This window comes from Lissotriton helveticus, chromosome 12 (genome assembly GCF_964261635.1).
Source record: "Lissotriton helveticus chromosome 12, aLisHel1.1, whole genome shotgun sequence".
Taxonomy (NCBI): Eukaryota; Metazoa; Chordata; class Amphibia; order Caudata; family Salamandridae; genus Lissotriton; species Lissotriton helveticus.
This window is the reverse complement of record NC_136073.1, coordinates 113467527-113473526: the sequence shown is the minus strand read 5'-3', so window position 1 is coordinate 113473526 and position 6000 is coordinate 113467527.

Genomic DNA, 6000 nt, shown 5'->3' with positions numbered 1-6000 from the left:
TTTGATGTGCTGTGCGGCAAAAGCAATTAGGAGGGAGGGAGGCTGATGCGCGTTCGTGTTTGATCACGTGGTTCACGTGAACTTCATGAAAACTCCAGCAAAAAGCTGGTGGTTTCATGAGCATTTTGGCTACTTGAATTCTCGCTCCGCTCGATGCGCTTGCGCGCATCGATAGGTCGCGAGACCTAAAAACCATTAAAATTCACTGAAAAAAACATAGGCTTCAGGCACGTTATAGTTAGAAATTTGCATTTAAAAAACCTTAGAAATTCATTGAAAAAACCATAGGTTTTAGGGACGTTATAGTTAGTTGGACATTTCGCTCGTACAAAACCATAGAAATTCCCCTGTTATAGTTAGTTCAGCTAACTATAACTCGCGCACCCGCAATGCACTGCTGATGATGTTACATCATTCATGACAAGGGCAGTGACATCACTGATGACATCTCAAATGACATCACTGATGACATCATCCACGTGAAAAACTGAAACACCTCCTCACACTCTAATATAACCTTTCATAAACCCACTGTAGAATATCGACTACCATTTTCGAAACCATCGACACACCAATACCAGTTACTACATAAGCACACTCACTGATTCCTAGGTCTACAGACACATCCACTCATTCACCCACACAATCACTCATACATGCAGTCACTCATCAATACAACACTATCATATGCACTCATACACCTATACAGACACTCACACACTGCCACTCATCCATGGAGTTACTCACACACCGAGTCAGTCATGCAAACAATCAATTACACTCTTATTTACTCACCTATACAGTTATACACACACCACCTCACTTAATCAAATATATACTAACACATACTTACTCTCTTATACAATCACTGATACAAGTACACACTCATCCATACAGCCACTCTCACAATCACTGACTCATGTATATTCATTTATATACTCCAACTCTCACATACACTGCCTTTTACATATGTAGTTACTTGGACATGTACCACTGAGACATCCATTCACTCACCAACACACCCATATACACACTCACCCACCCATGCAGCTGTTTCCACATGCATCCATACACCCAGTGAATCAACCACTCACATCTGTGCACAGAGTCACACACCTCCCAACCACCTATACACTCAGTCTCCCATACAAATACTCAGGCAACCAATCAATAACCCATATAGACACTCATGTAACTACTGACCAGCACATGCAGCAGCTTACACAACACACATACTGATACACACATTCAGACACTTTAGTCACTAACCCATGCATTCAGTAAGACACTTTTAATCACTCACTTATACAGTCAGTCACACACCTACGAAATCCTTCATCCAGACACTTATACACACACTCATTTTTCAATACACCTTGGCATATATATAAAACATATTTAAACTTTACAGAAACACACAGTCACTGGATGATGTCATCAGTGATGTCACTGACTATGATATGAATGATGTAATATGTGACATCATCAGCATGCATTGCGGGGGCGCAAGGTATAGTTAGCTGAACTAACTATAACGGGGGGATTTCTATGGTTTAGTAAGGAGAAAAACCTGAGCACACACAAGTAATACAGAATTATAATAAATTCTTTGGTTTTAGTTGCACAACAACAATGTAGGACAGTTGGTGAATGCAGCAATAATGTTTATTGCGCCAGCCGACACGTGTTTCATTGGAGTGGAATACACTCCAAATCTTCAGGGCTGGAAAGAAAACAACAAAATACAATATTTTTTTTTTTTTTTTTTTTTTTTTTTTTTTAAAACCTTTATTCGAGCAAGCAGAACACAATATTTTTAGAAGTGGTATGGCACACCACTACTAAATCAATGAGATATTAACAAAACACAGAATATTTACGTTAAGAAGGCTCAGAACGTTCATTATTCACTAGAAACAAGACGACGAGCGAGTCTAAGTGAGTGAGAAAAGGAAGAACTGGTGCAGGGAAGGAATAATTGGTTTTATATTTGCACACAATTGACATTTATTAAACGACAATTACACGCCGAATGGACCTAATAAACAAGTGCAAGACCGTCATAAGGTCGAAAGAAAAAGGCCATAAGAAAAATGGTGGAAACCGTGCGTGAGCCTAAAACTTAGTTAGAACTTTCTTTAAAATTATTCTTTAATCATCATAAAGTTGGTGAGTCAAACAGTCAGAAAAAATTACATATCATAAAATTACATATCATAAAAATTGTGTTCACCCAGTGCTCACCGACATAAGAAAATAAGGATATGTAGAAAAAGGAGTGGCTAATAGCTAAAAAACTATTCTACTAGCATGACGATATAAGAGATGTGCATAGGGAATGACAAAAACATACCCAATTCCAAATGGAAAGGAAGAATAATCCCTGTAAATAATGGGAAATCAAGATGTGGTATAAAGATCAGAAAACTACACAATTGCTGATCGCGAGGTTTCCAAATGAAATACCAATTAAAGAAGGTGACAACACCGCTTACCCCACGACTGGTGATAATTCCAACCCAGTCCGGGTGCAAGGATCTTCAAATCTGGTGCGCCAGTAAAGCGTAATAATACTACAAAAGGAAAATGTAAATATAAATAATAAAGTCAGCTTAATTTCAATAAAAATTTCAAATAGCAGAGCGGAAAAACCAAACGATAGAGCACCATGGGCCCGAATTGTTCACTTAAATTGGTATACGGGATTAGGAGGGGCCTATGTCGTTTTGAAGATATCAGAAATATGAGGAAAAGATGGAAAATTGCTGCCCATTGGTCTAAAGGAGCTACCTATACCAAAAATACTTCTGAATCAAACAAAACATCTCAGCATATTGATACTATTGGCTCTGGCCCTGTACTAATGAATTGTACAATCAGTGCCAGAGGCCCATGACACCTATAAATCTATGAAGTTTAAACTAGACTTTAGGTGCTATGTACAAAATTTAATCGTAAGCCCACACACCTTTATTATAGGTTCCTGACGATTACTTTCGTGCTTTGGGCGTCTGGGACTGCGAGGGCAGTGCTGTGATGACTGCAAAAAACGGTGAAAGGAGAGTCATTTTCATAGTTATATCGTGATCGTATTCTCATGCTGTTTATGACTACACCGGCACTTCCAAAAGTGACAACATGAAAGATCAAATAGTCGAACTGTAGCGGTTATAAACACAAGTTATGAAGCCCTTCCAAAGTATTACAGGGTTCCTTCCGAAATATTAATCACACAAGAACAAGGCAGTGCAGGCATACAAAGCCATCTCAAGAATCAAATACTACTGCAAACTAGAAATAGAAAGGAGGAGCACTTACGCGGCCGAAACAGAGCAGTCCTCCGGGAAGCCTCAATGGGCGAAAATAGCCGGCCCCGCCCTGATAAAGTAAAAACAAACCGCAGTCATTAGGCCACAGTATGGCTAAGCAAAAGCGGTCAGAAATTAGATATAGATTCCGTAGTCAAAAAAGGGATTCTATGATCCACAGGGGAAACTCGCGTACCTTAATAGCTGTACCGGTCTTGTTTGCACGGGTGTTACTGCTGACTCCGGGTCTGGATCCACGCCCGGAAGTACAGCAACGTCAAAATATATTCAAAAACGCGCCAGATGGCGTACTCAACACTAGACCAGACAGATCGTTTCCGGCAAGGATACAATAATAGCCGGAAGTGTGTCTAAATAAACATAGAAAAAAGACCAAAAAAGACGTAACGGAAAGCTCAAAATTGAGCTTAAAAAAGCAGAGCCGAATTAAGTATTACTACAGTGTTAGAGGAAACGTATTCTTAAGCTTGGATTGACGTCTCGAAAAGAAATTATGAAAGTATGTGTTCTGATGGAAATGCACAATGTTCAAAGTAAAATGTAGAAAGCCAATGTAAAATGTTGGAAATTATGGTAAAAGGGAGAAAAAAGTGCAAGAAATCAGAGTGATCTATTATCCCAATGCTGGTATTTAAACTAGTCACATACTCAAAGTGAAAAATAACACGAGTATCCTAAATGCCAATAATTAATACAATTTACATAGTTTTGTATACATAACGTCACGTTTAAGCTGTCGCAGTTTACGTTCTTTAATTTCTCTTTGATGTATGGCTAGCATGTCCTTGAGAATGGCATAGTTTTTCTCAGTGGGTTCCGGCAAGTTGAGATCTTTAATCTCACTCTCCAGAGTACTGATCTCAGTTTGTAATTTTGAAACCTTCCTATCTGAAGACTCAATAAGGATGTCATCACCTGCAAATGTCAGAAACAATATGTTGGAAGCACCATTAGGCCTCTAAAAGACAGAATCATGGAACATGTCAGAGCAGTCAAACAAGGAGACCCGAAATACCCAGTAGCTATCCATGCGACAATGTGCCCAGTTGAAGGGACACATAAACAAATTACATTTTTTGGTATAGACCACGTTGAATCACACCCGAGGGGAGGCAACAGAGAATTACAACTTCGCAGAACTGAAGCTTTATGGATCATGCGTTTAGACTCAGTAAAACACGGGCTGAACTGTGACTCTGAGATGCAATTCTTCTTAGGTTAAATAATATGTCTATCATGGATAGAATACAAGTTGAAATATGACTATGGGTAGCAATTCATCTTAGGTGGAGTTTGGCAAAGTGATCGCATGGGATTACACAGGTTTGCCTCTAACACTTAGAAATGGAAGCAGAAACAATCTAGGGCTAATTATGCTCGTACAAAAACTATCTCATATTTAAGTGTATATAGGCACACGGGACCAAGTATTGTTGCCTATGCTTTCATGAAGTTTCATTGATTGGTGACTGAATTTAGCCTCTTAATGTATACAATGAGAATAGTTTTCCAATCATTATTATTCTAATGTTAAGTATACAAAACTATGTAAATTGCATTAATTATTGGCATTTAGGATACTCGTGTTATTTTTCACTTTGAGTATGTGACTAGTTTAAATACCAGCATTGGGATAATAGATCACTCTGATTTCTTGCACTTTTTTCTCCCTTTTACCATAATTTCCAACATTTTACATTGGCTTTCTACATTTTACTTTGAACATTGTGCATTTCCATCAGAACACATACTTTCATAATTTCTTTTCGAGACGTCAATCCAAGCTTAAGAATACGTTTCCTCTAACACTGTAGTAATACTTAATTCGGCTCTGCTTTTTTAAGCTCAATTTTGAGCTTTCCGTTACGTCTTTTTCGGTCTTTTTTCGATGTTTATTTAGACACACTTCCGGCTATTATTGTATTCCTTGCCGGAAACGATCTGTCTGGTCTAGTGTTGAGTACGCCATCTGTCGCGTTTTTGAATATATTTTGACGTTGCTGTACTTCCGGGCGTGGATCCAGACCCGGAGTCAGCAGTAACACCCGTGCAAACAAGACCGGTACAGCTATTAAGGTACGCGAGTTTCCCCTGTGGATCATAGAATCCCTTTTTTGACTAAGGAGTCTATATCTAATTTCTGACCGCTTTTGCTTAGCCCTACTGTGGCCTAATGACTGCGGTTTGTTTTTACTTTATCAGGGCGGGGCCGGCTATTTTCGCCCATTGAGGCTTCCCGGAGGACTGCTCCGTTTCGGCCGCGTAAGTGCTCCTCCTTTCTATTTCTAGTTTGCAGTAGTATTTGATTCTTGAGATGGCTTTGTATGCCTGCACTGCCTTGTTCTTGTGTGATTAATTTTTCGGAAGGAACCCTGTAATACTTTGGAAGGGCTTCATAACTTGTGTTTATAACCGCTACTGTTCGACTATTTGATCTTTCATGTTGTCACTTTGGAAGTGCCGGTGTAGTCATAAACGAGAAACAAAAATGGGTTGCCAGTACTGATCTACGTAATTTCAATAAACAACTAACCTAACAGAACTTGAAAAAACACTCAAGAGCGGGAATTGCTAATTAATAGCTTTTTATTTTAGCATTTTTTGAAAAAAATCATATTTTTTAATTTTCATACGAAATTGCATATTCAAAAGAAGGACACGTGATACTTCA